The following is a 26,322-nucleotide window of genomic DNA, read 5'->3' on the forward strand; positions in this document are numbered from 1 at the left end:
CTTTTGAAAAATTTATTTGAAGTCCACGATTCACAACTGTACGTTAAAACCGGTAGGACACACTGATCAGAAACTGTCTTATTTACGTAGACTGGCATATTAGATTTGAAAACTGTTGCATTCCTTCCCTAAAGCCTCCAACCCAGTATAATTCGACGAAAAATTTCAGGTTTCAAATCCCGTTTTGTATCAATTAACTGCCCCAGATAAACGTATTCTGTAACATTGTTTAGGATGTTGCCGTTCAGTGTTACTTGTCCTGCAGCTATCCACTTATTTTGCACAACCTTAGTTTTAAAGTGATTTATTTTAAGTCCAACTTCCTGACAACAATCTGTCAAGTCTTATATAGAGGACTGCATTTCCATCTTACTGTTAGCTAGGACCACTATATCGTCAGCAGATCTCAGGTTGGTGAGCCTTTTACCTTTTATCCTTATTCCTCTGTTGTTCCAAATAATTTTGGACATAGCTATCTCAAGAACTGCTACAAATAACTTCGGGGTAATAGGATCGCCCTGCTTTACTCCTTATCCAATGGGAAATTCGCACTTGTTTTTTCTTATATTGATATATGCTACATACGTGTCATGAATGTTGCACAATATGTTTATGTCTTTTGTTTCCACTCCTTGCTCGGCCAGTGCTTGTATGACTTCACTGTGGCTGACAGTATCAAAGGCTTTTTCGAAGTGAATGAAGGCTATGCATAGTGGCATTTCATACTCAGTTCCTCGACTAATTACTTCACGCAGTGTGTTTATATGGTCAATTTTACTGAAACCACTGCGTAATCCAGCTTGTTCTATGGGCTGTGCAGTCTCCACTACCATTTTAATGCGATTTATCAGGACTTTAGTGAACACTTTGTATATAACAGAAAGTAAGTTAATTGTATTTCTCCAGATCGTGAATACTTGCCTGCTTATGTAGTAAGATTATATTTGCTTTGTTCCAGCAGGTTGGGATGCTGCCATTCTATATACACGAAGAAAAGACTTTAGTCAGACGTTTCCCTGTCCGCCCCCGTAAGCTTGAGTATGTCAACTGTCAGACCACCATGACCCCCTACTTTGCCATTCTGCATCTCGTTTATAGCTTTTCTTATTTCTTCGGGTAGCATTTTGGGGACTTCATCATCATCTGCATAAGGTTTTCCTAGTGGTTCACGTGTTCTTTCATACAATTTACTATAGAAATTCTTTATATGCTTTAGAATGTCTTCCTTTTCCGTTATGCACCCATTATCACAGTCAATTGCTATGATTTTGTTATTACCAATCATAAGCTTTTGTTTACTTTTCTTGCAGCTTCTCTAAAGTTAATTTTATGGCGTTTTCATTGTATTTTGGTATGTCGGCTTTCATATTCCTCTTTATATACTTACACAGTTCTGAATATTCTATCTTGTCACAAGAAGTTTTAATTTTCATCTCTCGTAGTTTTACAAGTAAAGCTTAGGTTTCCGCCCTCAACTTTCCTGGTTGTTTAGTAATTGTTGTCAGTCCACCTATTTGTTTTGCAGTTTTCATTATCGTATCAGCCGCCGCGCGGGGTTAGCCTAGCGGTCTAAGGCGCTGCAGTCACGGACTGCGCGGCTGGTCCCGGCGGAGGTTCGAGTCCTCCCTCGGGCATGGGTGTGTGTGTTTGTCTTTAGGATAATTTAGGTTAATTAGTGTGTAAGCTTAGGGACTGATGACCTCAGTAGTTACGTCCCATAAGATTTCACTCATATTTGAACTTTTTTTAAATCCTTTCAGCCAGATTTTCTTCTGTTGATTCTTCTAATCTCACTCTAAAGGCATACTGAAAATCCTCTTTCCTTTCGTTTAATTTATCCGTACCTATAATTCCTTTTTTCTGTTATATTAGTTTTCTTCGTTCTTGTTGAGTATTAATGGTTATGCTTGCTCGTACCAGTCTATGGTCGCTACCAGTATTAAATTTATTTAAAACTGAAACATCTTTGATTATTTTGTTGTGATTTGGGATGAGAAAATCTATTTCATTGTGGGTCTCATGATTTGGTTTTCTCCATGTCCATTTCCTATTATGGTGTTTCTTAAAAAAGGTGTTCATGATGAATAATTTATGTTCTTCCGAAAAATGAACTAGCCTTTCACCCCTTTCGTTCCTCTCATCGATTCCATGGCAGCCTAATGAGACATCACCTTGTTTTTTTATACCAACCTTGGCATTTAAGTCCCCAATTAGCAGTTTAAAGTGGCAGTCTCGTCCTTTGTTATGTGCATTTTTTACTTCTTCGTAAAATGCTTCTACTTCATCATGCGAACAGCCTGCTGTAGGAGCGTATACTTGGACCATTTGTAGTTTGTATCTTTCTGATATTTTAATAACAAGCCTTGCTACTCTACTTGATGTTCCTTCTGTTATTGATACATATTAATCTTTATATATATAATTCTACTGTACGTGTGTATGTCACTGAACTCCGAAACGGCTGGACCGATTTGAATGAATTTTTTTGTATGCGTTTGGGTGGCGCCCTGGATGGTTTAGATTCACAAATCAGTCCGGCAGATGGCGCTGCAGTCGGTATCTAGGTTATTTATCTATACTGCAAGCAAACGGCTGGATCGACTTGAATGAATTTTTGTGTATGCATTCAAGTGGGGGCCTGGAAAATTTACATTCTTTTATCAGCACGGTAGGTGGCGTTGCATTTTTGTGTGCAGTATTGAGTGTATTATATTCAGATATAAGTTACGTGCATAGGATTTCGTTTATTTTTCGACATTTTAATTTGAGTGTATTATATTAAGTATGTTTCGTTATTTTGACCTTTTTTTTGTACGGTGTCTTTTGATGTTTCAGGTGTTGCATATCAGTGAATACTAAGTGTATTACATTCATATATAAGTTACGTACATAAAACAATGCCACGTCTTCGAGGACGAGGAGGAAATATTGGTCGACGGACTCGGAATTCACAATAAGTCCAGAACCATCCGTTAAATAGATTGGCAGAAGACAGGCTGCAATCTGACGTGCTAATGAAAGTCAAGAGCAACGCAACGAACGCCTTCGAGCTAATGCATTGAGACAAAGACTGGCCCGTCAACTAGTTACCGCCACATTCAGAACACGTGAACAACAGCGTTTGCAAGTGTATCGCGCACTGACACGTGCATCACTTCTTCGCCTTGCGTTTGAATATGAGTCGGACATCGACTATTCGTCACATTCACAAGTTGTAATCGGTGCTATGAACAAACAATGCCAACACTGTCATGCACTCAAATACAAAGGTGAATCGGCCGGTTTCAGCTGCGCGTCTGGAAAAGATGTATTGTCACCACTGAATTCGCCGCCAGAACCGTTGAAAACACTATTGGCTGGAGCTTCATCTCAATCTAATTTGTTTTTGCGTAAAATTCGCAAATTCAATTCGTGCTTTCAAATGACATCACTTGGAGCAATCAAAATCGTTCTGAATGAGGATGGTCGCAATTTTCAATCAACGTTTAAGATTCTGTTCCAAGTGTATCATAAAATTGGTTATTTAATGCCGATGCCTGATACTGACTCAAAATTTCTGCAAATCTACTTCATGGGTGACGAGGAGCAGCAAATAAAAGCACGCTGCCAGTACAACGGGAGCGAGAAGTTGTGGGTATTTTAGAACCGTTTTTACAGAACCACATCCAGTTGATCCAGTCGTTCAATACCGTTTCAAACATACTGCAGAACGACAACTATACGATCGTCATAAAAGCAGACAAAGTACCATCTGAGCAGCACGCGGGTCGACATAATGCACCGACCATTAATGAGTCATCGCCCTAACGACGCTTTGCAATATCCATTGGTATTTTGGGAAGGAGAAGATGGATAGCATTAAATATCAAACAAAGAAATCCAGCAACAGGTCACATGTCATTACCTAATACTTTATTTTTACGCAAGATTAATTTCTTTTTATCTTAATTATATTTTTACTCTGCAGGTGCAGAAACCAGCAAGAAAGTTAGCGCGATGAACTTCTACGCATATCGGTTGATGATTCGTGCCAATGAAGACAATAATATTCTTCGATGCCGCCAGCTGTGTCATCAATATATCGTTGATATGTATGCGAAAAGTGAAAGCAAGCGATTATGCTACATCAGGTATAATCAAGCGAAACTTCGAGCTGAGGAATTCATTCATTTGCGTGATGCTATTGCTGGTAATGTAGACGGAATAACTAATATCAACGACATCGGTACTTCATATATTCTTCCATCATCATATATTATTGGTAGCCCACGTCATATGCAAGAATACATTCGAGACGCCATGACTTTTGTGCGCGCGTACCAGATTTGTTCATTACATTTACGTGTAATTCAAAATGGGATGAAATTAAAATTGCGTTATTGCCAGGTCAAACTGCAATATATCAGTACGATATCACTGCACGTATCTTCAGACAAAAGTTAAAATCGTTGATGAACTTGATTATACATTCCTCTGTATTTGGAAAAACACGTTGCTGGCTGTATTATGTTGAATGACAAAAACGAGGTTTGCCATACGCGCAAATTTTGATTTGGTTGGTCTACAAAATTGACAAAATTATCTCAGCAAAAATTCCGGATCGGAATATCGATCAAGAATTGTATGAGATTGTTACCGCTAACATGATCCATAGTTCATGCGGTCCTATAAACATGACGGCTTCGTGCATGGACAATGGAAAAGGTACAAAACGTTTCCCAAAAAATTGTATAAATGATACATTCACTAATATCGATGGTTATCCATTGTATCGTCGTAGAGACACTGACCATGGTGGTCAATCACATCAATTACGCATCTCAAACGGTACAACAATAGACACTGACAATCACTGGGTGGTTCCGTATTCACCATTGCTGTGTAAAATCTACAAAGCACACATAAACATTGAGCTCTGCAGTTCGGTGAAGTCCACAAAATACACTCCTGGAAATTGAAATAAGAACACCGTGAATTCATTGTCCCAGGAAGGGGAAACTTTATTGACACATTCCTGGGGTCAGATACATCACATGATCACACTGACAGAACCACAGGCACATAGACACAGGCAACAGAGCATGCACAATGTCGGCACTTGCACAGTGTATATCCACCTTTCGCAGCAATGCAGGCTGCTATTCTCCCATGGAGACGATCGTAGAGATGCTGGATGTAGTCCTGTGGAACGGCTTGCCATGCCATTTCCACCTGGCGCCTCAGTTGGACCAGCGTTCGTGCTGGACGTGCAGACCGCGTGAGACGACGCTTCATCCAGTCCCAAACATGCTCAATGGGGGACAGATCCGGAGATCTTGCTGGCCAGGGTAGTTGACTTACACCTTCTAGAGCACGTTGGGTGGCACGGGATACATGCGGACGTGCATTGTCCTGTTGGAACAGCAAGTTCCCTTGCCGGTCTAGGAATGGTAGAACGATGGGTTCGATGACGGTTTGGATGTACCGTGCACTATTCAGTGTCCCCTCGACGATCACCAGTGGTGTACGGCCAGTGTAGGAGATCATTCCCCACACCATGATGCCGGGTGTTGGCCCTGTGTGCCTCGGTCGTATGCAGTCCTGATTGTGGCGTTCACCTGCACGGCGCCAAACACACATACGACCATCATTGGCACCAAGGCAGAAGCGACTCTCATCGCTGAAGACAACACGTCTCCATTCGTCCCTCCATTCACGCCTGTCGCGACACCACTGGAGGCGGGCTGCACGATGTTGGGGCGTGAGCGGAAGACGGCCTAACGGTGTGCGGGACCGTAGCCCAGCTTCATGGAGACGGTTGCGAATGGTCCTCGCCGATACCCCAGGAGCAACAGTGTCCCTAATTTGCTGGGAAGTGGCGGTGCGGTCCCCTACGGCACTGCGTAGGATCCTACGGTCTTGGCGTGCATCCGTGCGTCGCTGCGGTCCGGTCCCAGGTCGACGGGCACGTGCACCTTCCGCCGACCACTGGCGACAACATCGATGTACTGTGGAGACCTCACGCCCCACGTGTTGAGCAAATCGGCGGTACGTCCACCCGGCCTCCCGCATGCCCACTATACGCCCTCGCATGAAGTCAGTCAACTGCACATACGGTTCACGTCCACGCTGTCGCGGCATGCTACCAGTGTTAAATACTGCGATGGAGCTCCGTATGCCACGGCAAACTGGCTGACACTGACGGCGGCGGTGCACAAATGCTGCGCAGCTAGCGCCATTCGACGGCCAACACCGCGGTTCCTGGTGTGTCCGCTGTGCCGTGCGTGTGATCATTGCTTGTACAGCCCTCTCGCAGTGTCCGGAGCAAGTATGGTGGGTCTGACACACCGGTGTCAATGTGTTCTTTTTTCCATTTCCAGGAGTGTATATATGCAAACATGTCCATAAGGGCAGTGATATGGCTGTATTTGCTGTTCACAATGTTAACGAAAACGATGAAAGAACACGGTATCAAATGGGCCGATACATCAGCAGCAATGAAGCAGTTTGGCGTATTTTGAGTTTTCCGATACACGAAAGAGATCCTGCTGTTATACATTTGGTGGACAGCGTGTTTATTTCACGGAAGAGACTGGTCTACAACGTGCATCAATTGCCCCAAAAACCACATTAACTGAGTTTTTCGAACTGTGCAACTGACCAGGTGTTCCCGGTCAATTCGGAAAGACATTAATGTATACGATGTGCCACGATATTTCACATGGAAGAAACAGTCAAGAAAGTGGGAAACACGAAAAGGAGGTGTTCCGGTTGAAGGATACAGCGGCATATTTATGGGAAATACATTAGGCCGATTATACGCAGTCCATCCAAAGCAAAGCGAATGTTTCTTCTTGCGTTTATTCTTGGTTAATGTTCCTGGACCGACGTCCTTCCAATACTAGCGAACAGTCAATGGCATTTTGTACGTCACATATCACGATGCGTGTCGCGAATTACATTTGCTGGAAGATGACAACCATTGGGATATTACACTTGCAGATGCAGCATTGAGTTCCTCTCATCAAATTCGCCAATTATTCGTCATATTATTGACAACATGTTTTCCATCTCAAGCTTCTGTCCTCTGGGACAAATATAAAGATTTCATGAGCGACGAAATTCTACATCGCATTCGGATAGCTGATCACGATCCCAATATCGATTTTTCGACGGAAATATATAACGAGGCGCTAATAAAGATTGAAGATATTTGCATTCTGATTTCGAATATGCCATTCATTCATTTTGGTATGCCCTCACCTAACCGCTCAGCAACAGACATCATTAACAGCGAGATTCAGCGCGAACAACAGTTCAGTACGGTCTATTTAACTACTTTCGTTGAAAATAATGAGCAACTACTCACTGATGAACAAAAGAATGTATACGATCGAATTAATTTGTCAATTGCAGCAGAACAAGGTGGATTCTTTTTTTGGACGCACCAGGTCGCACTGGAAAAACGTTTCTCATCTCACTAATACTAGTGCGCATTCGGTCACAAAATCATATTGCGCTAGCAATTGCTTCATCAGGTATTGCAGTCACTTTGCTTGATGGCAGACGGATTGCAAATTCAGCACTCAAGTTGCCGTTGAACATTCACACATATCCAGATGCAGTGTGCAACATAAAAAAGCATTCCGGTACGGCTAAAGTTTTGCAAAATTGCAAAATTATTATCTGGGATGAATGCAATATGGCCCACAAGCATTCACTTGAAGCTCTCGATAGAATGATGAAAGATCTAAATAATAACACCAGGCTTTTCTGTGGTGCCTTACAGCTACTATCCGGTGATTTTATACAGACACTGCCAGTCATTCCACGTGCTACATATGCGGATGAAATTAACGCATGCATAAAACAATCTTATCTTTGGCGAAATGTCAGTACATTACGTCTTAACACAAATATACGTGTTAACTGCAAACCGATCCATTGGCACTATCATTCAAAAAATGGCTCTGAGCACTATGAGACTTAACTGCTGTGGTCATCAGTCCCCTAGAACTTAGAACTACTTAAACCTAACCAACCTAAGGACATCACACACATCCATGCCCGAGGCAGGATTCGAACCTGCGACCGTAGCGGTAGCGCGGTTCCAGACTATAGCGCCTAGAACCGCTCGGCCACTCCGGCCGGCCACTGTCATTCTCCGAGAAATTGCTCAACATTGTAAATGGAACATACCATTGCATGGAGACACACAATTCGAAAGACGCTTTGATTGAAAGCATATTTCCAGATTTACAAGTTAATTATATTAATCATGCGTGGCTTGTGAACGAGCTATTTTAGGCGAAAAATATCGATGTTGACGCTATTAATTTCAAAATACAATAGTTGTGGCCCGGCGATGAGATATTGTTCAGATCGATCGACACTGTTACCGATCCTGGCGAAGCAGTCAATTATCTTGTTGAATTTTTGTATTCGCTGGATTTACCAGGAATGCCACCACATAACTTGCGATTAAAAATTGGCTCACCTATCATTGTGCTTCGGAATTTAAATGCACCTAAGCTATGCAACGGTACAAGATTAGTCATAAAAAAATTGTGGGCAATGTTCTTGAAGCTAGAATTTTGAACGGCAAATTTGAAGGTGAAGTTGTTCTCCTGCCACGAATCCCAATGATCCCTTCAGACTCACCCATTCCATTCATACGTCTGCAATTTCCAATTCGCTTGGCATTTGCCATGACTGTTAATAAGTCACAAGGTCAAACAATGTCATTTTGTGGGTTGGATCTAGAAAATCAGGTCTTTTCACATGGCCAATTATATGCGACGTCTTCTCGCGTTGGAAAACAGTCAAGTTTATTCATTTATACTCCTCAAGAATTGACTAAAAATATTGTTCATCAGCTCGCATTAAGATAAAATTAAATAAACATTATAGATTATAACGAATTGTTTTTAGAATACTTGATGTTATTTCAAAATAAAGAATAATGAAATTATTATATTATTTGTCTTTCATTTCATTCTTTGTTTAATATTTTAATCGCTTGAAATATCATGCAGGATAACGTCTGTCGAGTCCGCTAGTATTGATATATTATTTGTTAAGTGATTAGAAATCTAAATCTTACTGCGCTGTAGTGGTCTTTGATTCAGCTCCGAATAAATCGTTCACCCAGTCACCCCATATGTGATTGTGAACATTCAGTCATTGTGAACATTCAGTCACCTCAAAATATGAATTCCTTTTGTAAATGAACTAATACATGTTAACCTAATACCTCTGAGGATGTGGGTATGAGGCTAGTACACTGTGACAACATATGCATGTCCTCCAAATTCACTACATTAAATGGCAAAATATCTATATAAGCATTAATTACCTGCATATTATCAGAAGTGTAAACCATATCCGTTACAGCTGCAACTCCTAAATGTTCGCTCCGTGTACCACGTTACAAATTTTTTATGAAGATTGTCGACCGCCAATCCTGCACCAAGCATCGATCATCTGAATGCGTTCCTGCTTTTTACTACAAATTTCTGCCATAACATATTCTCTACGTATGAGAGGGAGAAGACACTTGATTGTGGAAAGAGGAAAGATGAAACGTTCTAAGTTATACATTAAATTACATAATGCATAGATCGAATAAAAAATGTAAGCACATGCAGTCAAATAAGATTACACAGGATTATAAGAGGAAGATGAAATCGCGTATTTATACTTTGATAAATATATATACAAAAAAGTTCCTCCGTATTCTGTAAAAGAGTACGATAGAAAGTGATAGTGACAACCTATTAAGCTATCAGATTACGTATTAAAAACAGAGCAGCTAATGATCACTAACGTAGAAATATTTTAATACGTTTTTGTGATGGTGATTCGCAGTTTCAATTGCATCACTGTATGTTTAAAAAATGTAGTCATTCCCGCTGTTAGAAGCAATGGTGTCGATGACATGGTGACAATGCTCCCTAAATATTTAAATGGGAGCCATTTACTTCAGGGTCTATACAAGGGCGATGTACTTAAGGACAAAATTATGGAAATGGAAGAGGATGTAGATGAAGATGAAAAGGGAGATATGATACTGCGTGAAGAGTTTGACAGAGCACTGAAAGACCTGAGTCGAAACAAGGCCCCGGGAATATACAACAATCCATTAGAACTACTGACAGCCTTGGGAGAGCCAGTCCTGACAAAACTCTACCATGTGGTGAGCAAGATGTATGAGACAGGCGAAGTACCCTCAGACTTCAAGAAGAATATAATAATTCCAATCCCAAAGAAAGCAGGTGTTGACGGATGTGAAAATTACCGAACTATAAGTTTAATAAGTCACAGCTGCAAAATACTAACGCGAATTCTTTACAGACGAATGGAAAAACTGATAGAAGCCGACCTCGGGGAAGATCAGTTTGGATTCCGTGGAAATGTTGAAACACGTGAGGCAATACTGACCCTACGCCTTATCTTAGAAAATAGATTAAGGAAAGGCAAACCTACGTTTCTGGCATTTGTAGACTTAGAGAAAGTTTTTGACAATGTTGACTGGAATACTCTCTTTCAAATTCTGAAGGTGAAAGGGGTAAAATACAGGGAGCGAAAGGCTATTTACAATTTTTACAGAAACCAGATGGCAGTTATAAGAGTTGAGGGGTATGAAAGGGAAGCAGTGGTTGGGAAGGGAGTGAGACAGGCCTGTAGCCTCTCCCCGATGTTATTCAATCTGTATATTGAGCAAGCAATAAAGGAAACAAAAGAAAAGTTCGGAGTAGGTATTGAAATCCATGGAGAAGAAATAAAAGCTTTGAGGTTCGCCGATGACATTGTAATTCTGTCAGAGACAGCAAAGGACTTGGAAGAGCAGCTGAACGGAATGGACAGTGTCTTGAAAGGAGGGTATAAGACGAACATCAACAAAAGCAAAACGAGGATAATGGAATGTAGTCGAATTAAGTCTGGTGATGCTGAAGGAATTAGGTTAGGAAATGAGACACTTAAAGTAGTAAAGGTCGAAGTAGAGAGGATATAAAATGTAGACTGGCAATGGGAAGGAAAGCGTTTCTGAAGAAAAGAAATTTGTTAACATCGAGTATACATTTAAGTGTCAGGAAGTCGTTTCAAGAAGTATTTGTATGGAGTGTAGCCATGTATGGAAGTGAAACGTGGACGATAAATAGTTTAGACAAGAAGAGAATAGAAGCTTTCGAAATGTGGTGGTACAGAAGAATGCTGAAGATTAGATGGGTAGATCACATAACTAATGAGGAGGTATTGAATAGAATTGGGGAGAAGAGGAGCTTGTGGCACAACTTGACTAGAAGAAGGGATCGATTGGTAGGTTATGTTCTGAGACATCGAGGGATCACCAATTTAGTATTGGAGGGCAGCGTGGAGTGTAAGAATCGTAGAGGGAGACCAAGAGATGAATACACCAATTCGATTCAGAAGGACGTAGGTTGCAGTAGATACTGGGAGATGAAGAAGCTTGCACAGGATAGAGTAGCATGGAGAGCTGCATCAAACCAGTCTCAGGACTGAAGACCACAACAACAACAACATTTGCTTCGATTCATTTAATTACCACGCGAAAGAAATTCTGCAAAACGCGTTTCAATTCATTACATAGTCCATAACACTGGTCTCTGAACCAAATCTAGTCGCTACATGTTTCTTGTAATGAGTGCTCTATCTGAGGATGCTACATCCACCAGTCAACGATTTCTGTAGGGGAGACATGTTTTGCAATAATTCGTTGTTAGACTTGCTTTTGTTTAGCGTAATCCATCTTCCTAGGTCGATAAGATGATTAATGGTGACTAGTATGGAACCTTTGTAATTGGTTTTCCTCTTAGTTTACATGCAAGTTAACAACCATAGTAAAAACTAATGGTCGTTAAATACAGTAATTCCACCGTATTTAAAACTTGACATACTGTTTTCCAGCTTTTAGATGCGTACTGTACTATATTTGTACACATTACAGAATACAGCAAGAAATGCTGCTTGTTATTAGGAACAATACCTAGCACCACCACGGAATTATAAAACATATATCAGAGCATTTCTTTGCAAGAACATTAAGATGGTTACCTAACGTAAATGTCGATATCACCTCGTTTCTAGGTAAATATTTAGCTACCACATTATCTCATTACTGTGTGAGTAGGACGATAAGGATGTAATCCAACGTTTTTCTTAGGACTGAGGTATTGATTGATTTATTCTTATTTTTCATTTCAATTACGCAAACGCTTGCAGTATCTTGTGTATCAAGGGCCACGCCAGCAGAGACGCCACGCAGAGCCGTGATGTGGGGTATTCTCCATGAACTGGAGGCATCATGTAAATGCCCCTACACAAGGCCTCAGGAGCGGACGCCGCACGACACCAAACACTCCTACATCTGCACATCGGGTGGAACGCTTAGCTATTACAAAGCGGCGCTGTTTCTGATACGCTCTGTTTAGGTCTAAGCCCTTTGAGAACACAAAAGCGTTTCTAAAGCCATAGGTGTGAAATTCCAAGAAAAAAATTAGTAAATTTTGTGTTGAAATCTCTGACTTTTTACCGAAAGCACTGATATTTGTGTCAAAATCGTTTTAGAATTGCTGATAGTATTATCAGTTACAGATAAGCAAACAAAAATGTGAGAATTTACTCCATACATCGCTAAGTTCCAGCAAAACAATTGTAGCAAACCACTCTTCAGTTCCATGTGATTGACATCTGATTCTCGGAGTGTTTCTCGAATAGCATGTGGTAAAAAACAAGCGAAGCACTTACTAAATACCTTTATTTCTCGTTGAGAGGCCTGATCTATCTTATTCTATAACGACAGCCATTCCCCCCTACATAGGAGTGACCCAAAATAGTATTTTCACATTGTTTTCCTGTTTGTTATCCCATGACACTCTCTCCTCAGATGTAATTTATACATTAGCTTGTTGCTTGTCGTAATACACAACTATGATTGCAGATTTATGTTCAGGGATCACAATAATCAAAAACATCTCAAATGAAATTACGTCTCAAATGGAATTACTGTGCCGCACTGCAATATAGCAGTCAAGCTACTGACGTGAACCACTTGGCGTGGCGGAGGTAGGTCTATAAATCCATATGGTTTTTTACTGACAGTCATTCTTTCCAGGCGTCATTCATGAATGGAGCAGGAACAAAGATTAACAGAAGACTGTAAGGAATTTCAGGAAGACTTGCACAGGCTTGATGAATGGACAAGAGACTGAGAGTTGGACCTGGATGCAGGTAAATCTAACATGTTGCAAATAAATAGGAGAAGAGATGCAGTACCGTTCGATTACACTATTGACGACAAATCACTAGAAACAGTAACACTCATAAAATAGCTGGAAGTAATCATCCAAAGTGAGCTAAAGTGATATAACTATATACAAAAAACAAAAATGTATTGAAAATCATCGTCACAAGAGAGGGGGGTAAGCAATAGCACTTGTTAAGCATCAAGAGCCGGTTAAGGAACACACATCTGAGCAAGTGAAGGAGCATCTAGTACAGCGCTCTAAGAAGCAGAATAGCTTACGTTTCGATTGGGAACAGCTGAAACGGGTACTACAGTAGCGAAAGGAAATAATTATCGTTATCGAACTAGTAGTACAGTGATATATGTATATTCCTAACATTGCAGAAGCTTTGGATAATTTATTCCAGTGTAACTTCTTTTCCACAAGAGACCTAAACAATTGATATCACCTACAAGAAGAAGTGCTAGGGGACCCAAATACAACAGACATTTCGACCTTTACATACAACACGTATTAATGTCCATTAGTAGCTCTCTAGTTACTTTCTGCTCAGATAGTGCATGTGTAATGCAGATCGCACTACACACTACAAGCAGCTAAGAAGGAAGCAAATTAGTGACTGCTGGAGCATTGGCTATTCGTCGTGTTTTTGTCGCTTTTAATAAACAGGGTGTACATTTTAAGTTGACAAACCAGAATAACTCGAAAAATAAGCTTCACACGAAAAAATGTGTACAATCCAAAGTTGATTATTTTCGAGGGGGACGTCTGCTGGTGCTATAATTAGCCCGCCACCCGAGTCCCCTGGGGGTGGGGCGGGAGGCAACGTTAAAATTTCAAATGGGAGCCCCCATTTTTTATTGCAGAATCAGATTCTACATAAAAATACTACGTACATTTTGTCTGAAACATTTGTTTTGATTCTTGGTAGTTGGCGCTGTAATTCGAGAAAATACATGTTCTCATTTTTACGTGGAAAATGGTTACTAATAAATAAAAAATACTTATTGCTGTATTTCTAGAGGAGGCCGAAATGCACGCGTTTACATACACGCAGACTGGCGTGAGGTCTGGAACAGGACAATGTCTTGAGAATTGCAAATAAAGTACGTAGTTGATATAATACTTAACTTTAATCCACAACTGTAGAACATCTCTCGTTACGGTACATGCTTCATAATATTAATTATCAATTGAATACGGCGCCTTGCTAGGTCGTAGCAAATGTAGCTGAAGGCTATGCTAACTATCGTCTCAGCAAATGAGAGCGTATTTGTCAGTGAACCATTGGTATGAACGTCGGCTGTACAACTGGGCCGAGTGCTAGTAAGTCTCTCTAGACCTGCCGTGTGGTGGTGCTCGGTCTGCTATCACTGACAGTGGCGACACGCGGGTCCGGCGTATACTAATGGACCGCGGCCGATTTAAAGCTACCACCTAGCATGTGTGGTGTCTGGCGGTGACACCACACTTATTTACTTCGTAAATTTTGATTCGCTAAAACTAAAACTCTCCCTCTCTCCTCACAGGGTAGGGTTTCAGAGAGAGGAAATAGAGTTTTACAAACGTTGACCCAAATATTATTTTTTTTCCGCAGATTTGGGTCAACTTTTGTAAAACTCTAATTCCTCTGACTCAATTAAAATTTACTCCCTGTATATCGATTAAATGAATGTCCCAATGGAATAATTTGTGACCGGTCTATCGAAGGGGCACTGCAAATGAAGCATGTGTATTACAAGAAATATTTCAGTTGATCAATGAAAGAAGGAAGTAAACAAACGTTAAGGGAACTTCTGGAGTACAGAAATACAAGTCACTTAGAAATGTAAGAAAGTGGAAGCGGAAGGAAGCCAAGAGGAAATGACTGCAGGAAAAATGTGAAGAAATCGAAAATGAAATGATTGTCAGAAGGACTGACTCAGCATGCAGCAAATTAAAAAAAAACCTTCGGTGAAATTAAAAGCAACGTTGATAACATTGAGAGTGCAATGGAAATTCCACTGTTAAATGCAGAGGAGAGAGCAGGTAGCTGGAAGGAATACGTTGAAGGCTTCTGTGAGGGGGAAGATTTGTCTGATGACGTGATAGAAGAAGAATCAAGAGTCGATATAGAAAAGGTAGGGGATCAATTATTAGAATCAGCATCTAATAGAGCTGACGGGGACCGGTATTTTCAACAACACAATGACCCTAAATATATGGCTCTGAGAACTTGCGAGTGGCTATTACATAGTGCTCCAAGAAGGGTTTTACTCTACCACAGAGCCCTGGTCTTAACTTGATATAGCATTTTTGGGCACACTTGGATACAGAAGTTCGAAAACGTCGTTCTACAGAGAATTGGGAGTTTTAGACGGTGTTGTGAGAGGAATGGTCGAAGATCTCACAAGTCGGTTCACTCCATGCCAAGACGTCTACAAGCTGTCATCAATGCCAACGAAAAGCAGAAAGGCTACTAGAACAGAGTTAGGTGAATTACAGTGACTTTAACTTCATTTCTGTATAGGTGAACCACAACCCTTTGTTGATAAGCATAGCAACTGATTTCTTTTTACAAACTAATATTTTTGTTGTGAGAAATCAATTATACCAGATGATTTTTTACTACTGTACCTTTAAATAAACATGACAGTGTCTTGGTATCACCTTTATTTGTTTGTAACATGTATACAGGGTGAGTCAGGAGGAAAGGAACATGCTTTGAGGGGTGATAGTGATTCTGAATAATAAACTTCATATGGACGTATTCCCTATCCGAATGGTTTCCGAAATCGTACAAAAGTGATATTAGATGTGTTCTATCTCCGAAACCATTCGGAATAGGGCATACGTCCACATGAAGTTTTTTTTTAGAATCACTAATACTATCATCCCTCAAAGCATGTACCTGTCCTCCTGACTCATCTTGTATAGTGGTAGGTTTGCCAGTACTTTGTGATGCCACTGTAGATTACGCTGAAGAAACATCAGTTCAGAATCAGTAATACTATCATCCCTCAAAGCATGTACCTTTCCTCCTGACTCATCTTGTATAGTGGTAGGTTTTCCAGTACTTTGTGATGCCACTGTAGATTACGCTGAAGAAACATCGGTTATGAAAGTTGTGACTGTAACAGACAACTTCCACTTGGCACAGCCAACAACCGTAAGAAATCTTGGGCCTCTGCTGATCTTCTGATCTCCATGTCACATTTGTCTGTTAAGATGTGATTTGCCTGGTGAAATGCCTCCTGTAGCCCGTCATCATTTCTCTGCCAAATACGACAATTTTGTCTGAGAAATGGATCGATTTGAAGCTTGTTATTCCACAGCTGCTGGTTTCTGAGAACCCCTTTATGCGTTTTCTATGTACAAATTAAATAATTGTGGAGACAAGCGAAACCCCTATCTTACTCCCTTTCATATCTGAGCCTGTGATTCATCCTCCTCTAACAGAGCGTTCTGATTCTTACAGAGCTGTCCCTATTTTCTTCACCTCTTTGAAGAATTAGTTCCATTTCGTGTTATCGAACAGTTTCTCTGCATCTATCAAACGGAATAACAGTGGTGTGTTGAGCCTGGAGGATTTCTCTATGATTAATCATGATATTAGTATAGCTTCTCGTGTTTATTAGAAATGCAGAGTAGCCATCTTGTAAGAAGTCTTCTACTCTCTGCTCCAATCTATAGTAGATAATTTTGATAATAATTTTGGAGGAATGTGATAAGAGGCTGAGTGTTTCGTACGGTTTCTATTTCTTTGCTTGGTTAGTCGTCAGAATGTATGTCAAACATATCCGCATCCTTCATCTATATGCCCTTTATCATCTGAACTAACACGTTTAGCTGTTTCTCAGAGAGATTTCAATAATGCTCCAGGAATTCTTTCAGTATTGATGAACCAAGCGCATCTTGTAGTAAAGAGAATATTTCATAGCGCTGATTTTTTATTGCGATTTATTTACGACATTATAGCTGTTTCTCACACCTTAGCTTTAGTGTCTCCTGCCTTTCCAATCCTCCGCCAGCAGATACAGTTCTTCTGACTCCCTCCTCCAGAGTTGCGTCCTTTTCTTCTTCCGTTAGTTGTAAGCCATTCCATCACCTTCTTAGACCATCTGTCCTCTCTCAAAAGACATAGATGTCCGTACTGTCTCAATCGTTTTGCTTCAGTTGTATCCATTATGGCAGTGCCCATTCTCTAGGTATGTCTTTTTATGGTTCCTCATCTCAGTCAGTAAGAACGGAACGCTTGTAATATCACTATGTTGTCAGTCTGTCTGTCCGACAGTTCAAAACCCATTTTCACAGGATATCGTAGACGTATCAAGTTGAAATTTGTGTCACGTACTAACGTCTACAGTCTCTTGGCGATGTAAAGAACTGAACCTTCTAACTCAATACAATCAAAATATACTGCCATTTATGTCACATATTTTGAAACAAACTCACTCATCAAAAACTACGGGATGCTTCCTGTTGACCTAGAATTACGGAATCTGACAAGAAACAAGATTTCACACTAAAACCAAAGGAAAAGAGCGAAAACTGTTAATTTGTAATTATATCACACGAGAAAAATATTTTTTTTGTCATTTGTCATCAATCGGTCTGTATGTTCGTCAGTCTGTAACGAGCATATTTTCTTTAAAACGGGTAGACTTACGAAGTTGAAATTTATGTTGCGTACTGAGGTCCATAGCCCCTTGGCGGGTTTAATAAACGTTAGCTTCTAAGTCAGCGCAGTTAAAAGAGCGACCATCTACGTCAGATATTTTGACACTCGCAAACTCAGTCATCAAAACCTGTAGGGTACTTTCCGTTGACCTATAATCACGAGCGATGGCACACAAGATCTCCGAGGTAGTGATGAAGTGGGGATTTTCCCGTACGACCATTTCACGAGTGTGCCGTGGTTATCAGGTACTGATAAAACATCAAATCTTCGACATCGCTAGGGCCGGAAAAACATTCTGCAAGAAAGGGATCAACAACGACTGACCAGAACCGTTCAACGGGAGACAAGTGAAACCCTTCCGCAAATTGCTGCAGATTTCAGTTCTGGGCCATCAACAAGTGTCAACGAAACATCATCGATATGGGCTTTCGGAGCCGAAGGCCCACTCCTGTACTGACTGCAAGACACGAAGCCTGGGCCCGTCAACACCGACATTGGATTGTTGATGACTGGAAAACACGTTGGCTGGTCGGCCGAGTCTCGTTTCAAATTGTATCGAGCGGATGGACGTTTACGGGTATGGAGACAACCTCATAAATCTATGGACCGCCCGCATCTCGTGGTCGTGCGGTAGCGTTCTCGCTTCCCACGCCCGGGTTCCCGGGTTCGATTCCCGGCGGGGTCAGGGATTTTCTCTGCCTCGTGATGGCTGGGTGTTGTGTGCTGTCCTTAGGTTAGTTAGGTTTAAGTAGTTCTAAGTTCTAGGGGACTTATGACCACAGCAGTTGAGTCCCATAGTGCTCAGAGCCAAATCTATGGACCCTGCATGTCACTGGGGGGCTGTTCAAGATGGGGAGGCTCTGTAAGGGTTTTGGCCGTGTTCAGTTGGAGTGATATGGAACCCCTGATACGTCTAGATACGACTCTGACAGGTGACACGTACGTAAGCATCCTGTCTGATCACCTGCATCCATTCATGTCCACTGTGCATTCCGACGGACGTGGGCAATTCCAGCAGGACAGTGCGACACCTCACACGTCCGGAATTGTTACAGAGCGACTCCAGGAACACTATTTTGAGTTCAAACACTTCTGCTGCCCACTAAATTCTCCAGACAAGAACATTATTGAGTATATCTGGGACGCCTTGCAAAGTGCTGTACATAAGAGATGTCCATCCCCTCATACTCTTACGGATTTGTGGACAGCCCTGTAGGATTCATGGTCTCAGTTCCGTCCAGCACTACTTCAGACATTACTGGAGTCCATACCACGTCGTGTTGCGGTGCTTCTGTGTCCTCGCGGAGGCCCTACACGATATCAGGCAGGCATACCAGTTTCCTTGGCTCTTCAGTATATGTGAAACTGCATTTAACTGTTTGGTTGCTTGTCTGCCTTAGCACTTATGAAGATCAGAAAAGTTTAGATGTTCCAGCCTACATCAATTAGGCAGAAGTGTACCGTATAGCGAAGCATAATTCGCGGCTATGCAGCCGCAAACACAGACCTCTTGCCCACAGTGCTGTTTCATTCAGGCCGGGCAATTAGTTGAGTCGCTCGCCTGCTTCACGGGTCTCGGCCCCAGCTGATGTTGGATGCTGCAGCCACTCTGCCGCCGCGCAGCTGCGTTTTTCATCCGCTGTGTGGTTAGCGGAAAGGGGGTAGGGCGGACACACACATACACACATGAGGCCCGTTCCTCATTAGGCACGGTACGAGTCGTGTGGCGTGCCGCTCTGTGCAGAATGGGAACACTCCCTGCGCCGGACAAAGCCAGCCTCTGGCTGGCCAGCAACGTCACGGTGCCAACACGCTGAAAGCTAGTCTCGGCGCAAGTGGCAGAATCTGCCTCTCACCCGTGTATTCTATTTGTAACGAGGCACACTAACCTAATAACGTCCCAAACATTTAGAATCAGAATTATACAGGTGGCAGAAAGAACCTATACTGGGTACTTTGAGATGAAACGAATATTTAATGTTTTGCTCATACAAACAATTTACGCTTTGTACTAACAACTTAAGCTCACAGCAGTTGTTCACAGTGACGACCGCTAGCCTCAGTGCATGCGTTACCCCTCTTACCCTCTTCGTTCCCTCGGTTCAGACACATTTTTTCTTCTAAGAAAAATAGGTGTATATTTCCACCTATAGATCTATGGTCCGCGAGTGAGGACCTTATAGTTCTTAGCTTCAAACTAGGTCTCAACATCTTAAAACGTATGATTCGTGTGTTAGTTTACAGCTGGTCGTAGATCGAAAATGGTTACTTCTACAGATCTAAAAGATATACGAATAGTTATTGTGCTTAAATTTTTGACAGAGAATACGTAATTTTTCTTCCTAAGTTTACGTGGACCTCAGGTCACAACACATATTTGCTAATTTCAATTTTGTCTTCGATAATGAAATACGGAAATATCAGTTATTTCTCCGTTCTACAGCAACACATGAAACATTAAATGGTGAGCAATGAGAAGCTCTTGTTAATGGCTCTGAGCACTATGGGACTTAACTGCTGTGGTCATCAGTTCCCTAGAACTTAGAACTACTCAAACCTAACTAACCTAAGGACATCACACACATCCATGCCCGAGGCAGGATTCGAACCTGCGACCGTAGTGGTCACGCGGTTCCAGACTGTAGCGGCCAGAACCGCACGGCCACTCCGGCCGGCTCTTGTTAATGACAGCAATGCGGAATTATCTGGTTGGACAGATGAACTCTTGTTTTTACCTAAAGATCATCCTTCTGAGCTTGATGAAACTCACTGCTAAACAATAAGAACGTCAACATGTAGTGCCAGTAGCTGGGAGAAGAGGACATCCTTGTACAGTGAATTTCTCTGACAGTGAAGATATGTTTGATGTAGAAAATGTGAATAAAAAGCCAAGAAAAGCTGTGTTGCAACAGGTTTCCGAAGCTACATTTTAAAACGTCGGCCATCTACCAAAATTTGTTGAGACAACCCGGAATGCCTGAAAATACGGAAACCTGACTGCAAATCAAAGATAACCGACAAGTGCGTCAAGTGTGGAATGTATTTCTGAATTGTGAAAAATAATTGTTTTGAAGCTTGTCGTAAAACATGCCGTAAAGATTTATTTACTGGCGTAGCAAATAACTCCTTGCGAGAAATTATTGTATGATTATCATCTTCTTATTTTTATGAAGTTGTTTTATGGCATCAACCAAAACGTGTATTGAAAATCATATATTTCAAAGAAATTAACATTAAGAAATCTATTTTCTGGGGGAATTAGCATATATAGTTCACTACTTCAAATAAAATACACTACTGGCCATTTAAATTGCTAAACCACGAAGATGGCGTGCTACAGACGTGAAATTTAACCGAAAGGAAGAAGATACTGTGATATGCGAATGATTAGCTTTCCAGAGTATTCACACAAGGATGGCGCCGGTGGCGACACCTACAACGTGCTGACATAAGGAAAGTTTCCAACCCGCGCGACTGCTACGGTCGCAGGTTCGAATCCTGCCTCGGGCATGGATGTGTGTGATGTCCTTAGGTTAGTTAGGTTTAAGTTCTAGGGGACTGATGACCACACATGTTGAGTCCCATAGTGCACAGAGCCATTTGAACCATTTTTTGAAAGTTTCCAACCGATTTCTCATACACAAACAGCAGTTGACCGGCGTTGCCTGGTGGAGCGTTGTTGTGATGCCTCGTGTAATGAGGAGAAATGCGTACCATCACGTTTCCGACTTTGTTAAAGGTCGGATTGTAGCCTATCGCGATTGCGGTTTATCGTATCGTGACATTGCTGCTCGCGTTGGTCGAGATCCAATGACTGTTAGCAGAATATGGAATCGGTGGGTTCAGGAGGTTAATACGGAACGCCGTGCTGGATCCCAACGGCCTCGTATCACTAGCAGTCGAGATGATTGGCATCTTATCCGCATGGCTGTAACGGATCGTGCTGCCACGTCTCGATCCCTGAGTCAACAACCATCTGCACGGACAGTTCGACGACGTTTGCAGCAGTATGGACTATCAACTCGGAGACCATGGCTGCGGTTACCCTTGACGCTGCATCACAGACAGGAGCACCTGCCATGGTGTACTCAACGACGAACCTGAGTGCACGAATGGCAAAACGTCATTTTTTCGGATGAATCCAGGTTCTGTTTACAGCATCATGATGGTCGTATCCGTGTTTGGCGACATCGAGGTGAACCCACATTGGAAGCGTGTATTCGTCATCGCCATACTGGCGTATCACCCTGCGTGATGGTATGGGGTGCCATTGGTTACACGTTTCGGTCACCTCTTGTTCGCACTGACGGCACTTTGAACAGTGGACGTTACATTTCAGATGTGTTACGAACCGTGGCTCTAGCCTTCATTCGACCCCTGCGAAACCCTACATTTCAGCAGGATAATGCACGACCGCATGTTGCAGGCCCTGTACGGGCCTTTCTCGATACAGAAAATGTTCGACTGCTGCCCTGACCAGCACATTCTCCAGATCTCTCACCAATTGAAAACGTCTCGTCAATGGTGGCAGAGCAACTGGCTCGTCACAATACGCCAGTCACTACTCTTAATGAACTGTGGTATCGTGTTGAAGCTGCATGGACAGCTGTACCTGTACACGCCATCCAAACTGTGTTTGACTCAATGCTCAGGCGTATCAAAGCCGTTATTACGGCCAGAGGAGGTTGTTCTGGGTACTGATTTCTCAGGATGTATGCTCCCAAATTGAGTGAAAATGTAATCACATGTCAGTTCTAGTATAATATATTTGTCCAATGAATACCCGTTTATAATCTGCATTTTTTCTTGGTGTAGCAATTTTAATGGCCAGTAGTGTATTGGTGTATTGCTAAGTAGAATATTTTATTGCAGAAAGGGAAAATGAATACGAAGAAAAGATTAGCGCGTTTTCACGATAAGTGAGACTTGTGGTCCACATATGCGGACTTCCTTTTATGACTGAGTAATTCATCAAAAAATATTTCATTTGCATTTATGTAATGCTTGTTTATTAACACAATTTTGGTAAACATTTTTGGAATACAGTGATCAATTAATTGTTATATTTAGATTAAAGTTCAGTCTTGATCACGTTATGTCTGTTTTAATGAGTAACCGGTTTCGGTTTTTTTTTCTATAAAACCATCATCAGACCCATTGGCTCCCTTGGGTTGGTAGGTGGAGCTCTCCTTGCTGCTGTGCAGTTGACTGCACAGCAGCAAGGAGAGCTCCACCTACCAACCCAAGGGAGCCAATGGGTCTGATGATGGTTTTATAGAAAAAAAACCGAAACCGGTTACTCATTAAAACAGACATAACGTGATCAAGACTGAACTTTAATCTAAATATAGCTTGTTTATTAGTTTGCTGGAAAATATGAAAAGATCTTTTCTATTTCAGGAATGAAGAGTTTCTTTTTCATTCTCTGAAATTTCCCTACTTTCTGTGTTACAGTGCGTAGCAGTTCGATGCTCCTGTGATGTATGGGTGATTCTGTTTGCATTTTATTCGATTCCGGTCGCTAGTGTAGTCACCATCTACGGTTGAGGCCGCAACAGCAGATCATGGGAAAGAGGCCATGCAGCTACGACAAGAAATGGTTCACTTAATTCCAGCATAAGGACAGCAACTTGAAATTATGTAATAAAACTGTAAAAAAGCTTTAAAGTTGTACAGAAGTTTGTCTTTATTAACTGATGACTAGTTTCGGATCTTTTTAGTCCATATTCAAATCATCCAAATTTTTGAGTCATACAACATCCATTATGTGTGAACATTGACCACGTAGCGTGTGTGTGTGTAAGGCTGAATGCAATATGTTATTTACAAAACGACCGTGCTGTGCTGGATGCACTGTGCGTTAACACTAGGTGAATCGCATCCGTCATTTTGGCGGATGCTCTGCTTTAGCGGACTTATTTCCTGTAAAAGGTTATTCTACAGCTCAGATTTCCTATGACTTTTAACAAGCATTTTCAAGTACACCTCTGCAAAGAATAAATCGTGTTGGACAATTCTGAAAAGTGGAACAATGAATTCCTATCACAAGGACCATCAACTGTTATTTTTACGGGTACGGATACTTGAACAATAGCGTTGTGGCATGTCCAAAGCTATTGTTGTTTTCCTTCCTGACTGGTTTATAGCATTCTGCAGATCCTTTGTCAGTATGGAAGTTTTATTGCTCAAGTGGCGCAGTTTGTGTTGACCACATTTCAGTTGCTTCACAATGGCTCTTCCAAGACGTCGTTTGCCTAATGCAGAAATTTTAAAATACTTGATTTCAATGTCGAATGAACAATCCGAAGCTGAAGATCGCAGTAACATTCGTGAAATAATAATTGCAAGAAGATAACATTACAAACGCTGTTGGTAATGAGGAATACATCCCTCCGATCTATGAAATGAGTGACGTTTCAGACAGCGACATTGCACTTACTGCATAGAAACAGGTCAAAGAGAGGCAAACCAATGTTGCTTTACCTATCGCAGGTGCGTTTGTTTAGCTTTACGTTATTATAATTATTATTAAAGTATTTCTACTCATGTTCGCAGCACGTGGACTCACGGTAGCGTTCTCGCTTCCCGAACTCGGGGTCCCGAGTTCGATTCCCGGCGGGGTCAGGGATTTTCACCTGCCCCGAGATGACTGGGTGTTGTTGTGTCGTCTTCTTCATCATCATTCATCCCCATTACGGTCGGAGGAAAGCAATGGCAAACCACCTCCGTTAGGACCTTGCCTAGTACGGCTGTGCGGGTCTCCCGCATCGTTCACCTACGCTCTGTCAAGAATCATGGGACTTCATTTCCATTCCATTTCAACTCATCCTTCGGATAGCGGTAAAGGGGTTTTCGAAGTTCATCTTGTGTTGCAATATTGGTTGAATTATTAACTACAACATTCTGTATTCCTTTGGTTAGATATGACATTATCCAATTGTTGACTATCCCATCAATCCCATAAAACATCAATTTATCTGGGAGAATACTGTGATTCATACCGTAAAATTGCTTAGATAGGCCATGGAAATTACCAACCAGCGCTATTTTATTATTTAATATTTGTAATATCAGTTGAGTGAACATGTAAATGGCATTCTCAGTAGAACAAACCTTATGAAAGCCAAACTGTCATTTGCTGAGGACACTGTTTTTGCTAAGGTGAGATTCTATGTAGAATCCATAATTTTCTCAAAAATTTTGGAGAATGATCTCAGCAGTGAAACAGGTCGTCAGTTGATGACATCTCTCTTATAACCTTTCTTATAGAGGGGTTTGACACGGGTATATTTCATTCTCTCTGTAAAAATGCCTTGAATTAATGATCCATAACATATTTTGGTTAATATCGAGCTTATTATGTGAGAATAAATTTTTAGTAGTGTATTGCAAACACCATCAAAACCAGCTGAGATTTTATTTTTGAATGAATGTATAATTTTCTTAATATCATGAATGATGGTGAATGGCGTCGCATTTTGTACATCGTTGAACCGCCGTTCTGCGCTAACACAGAACTCCTTCGTCGGAGACTATCGGTGACCTAGAGTGTTCTTGTTGTTGTTGTCTTCAGTCCTGAGACTGGCTTGATGCAGCTCTCCATGCTACTCTATCCTGTGCAAGCTTCTTCATCTCCCAGTACTTACTGCAACCTACATCCTTCTGAATCTGCTTAGTGTATTCATCTCGTGGTCTCCCTCTACGATTTTTACCCTCCACGTTGCCCTCCAATGCTAAATTTGTGATCCCTTGATGCCTCAGAACATGCCCTTCTTCTTGTCAAGTTGTGCCACAAACTCCTCTTCTCCCCAATTCTATTCAATACCTCCTCAATAGTTACGTGATCTACCCACCTAATCTTCAGCATTCTTCTGTAGCACCACATTTCAAAAGATTCTATTCTCTTCTTGTCCAAACTATTTATCGTCCATGTTTCACTTCCATACATGGCTACACTCCATACAAATACTTTCAGAAACGACTTCCTGACCTAGAGAGGGGCCCCATTCTTCCAGTGTTTTGGAGAGGCACTACTGTGTTAGTCGAGGTGTCATGGTGTGGGGAGCCATCGGATGTAGCTTCGGGTCATGTCCGGTAGCTACTGAGCAAACGGTACAGTGGTAAGTCATGGACATCCCGCTTCCTCGTGTGTTACATCTCAGGTGACAGTATCGTAGTGCCATTTTTCAACAGGACAACGCACGTCTACAAATGGTACGTGTCTCTGTGAACTGTAAGCGTGATGTTAAGCTACTCCCGTGGCTAGCAAGATTCCCATTTACGTCCCTGATAGAACGTGTGTGAGACTAGTTAGGATGTCAATCACTATTAGGAATTCAATGAGGTGACAAAAGTCACGGGATAGATATGCACACACATTGATGGCGACAGTATCGCATACATAAAGCATAAAAG

Source organism: Schistocerca americana, chromosome 7 (genome assembly GCF_021461395.2).
Source record: "Schistocerca americana isolate TAMUIC-IGC-003095 chromosome 7, iqSchAmer2.1, whole genome shotgun sequence".
Classification (NCBI taxonomy): Eukaryota; Metazoa; Arthropoda; class Insecta; order Orthoptera; family Acrididae; genus Schistocerca; species Schistocerca americana.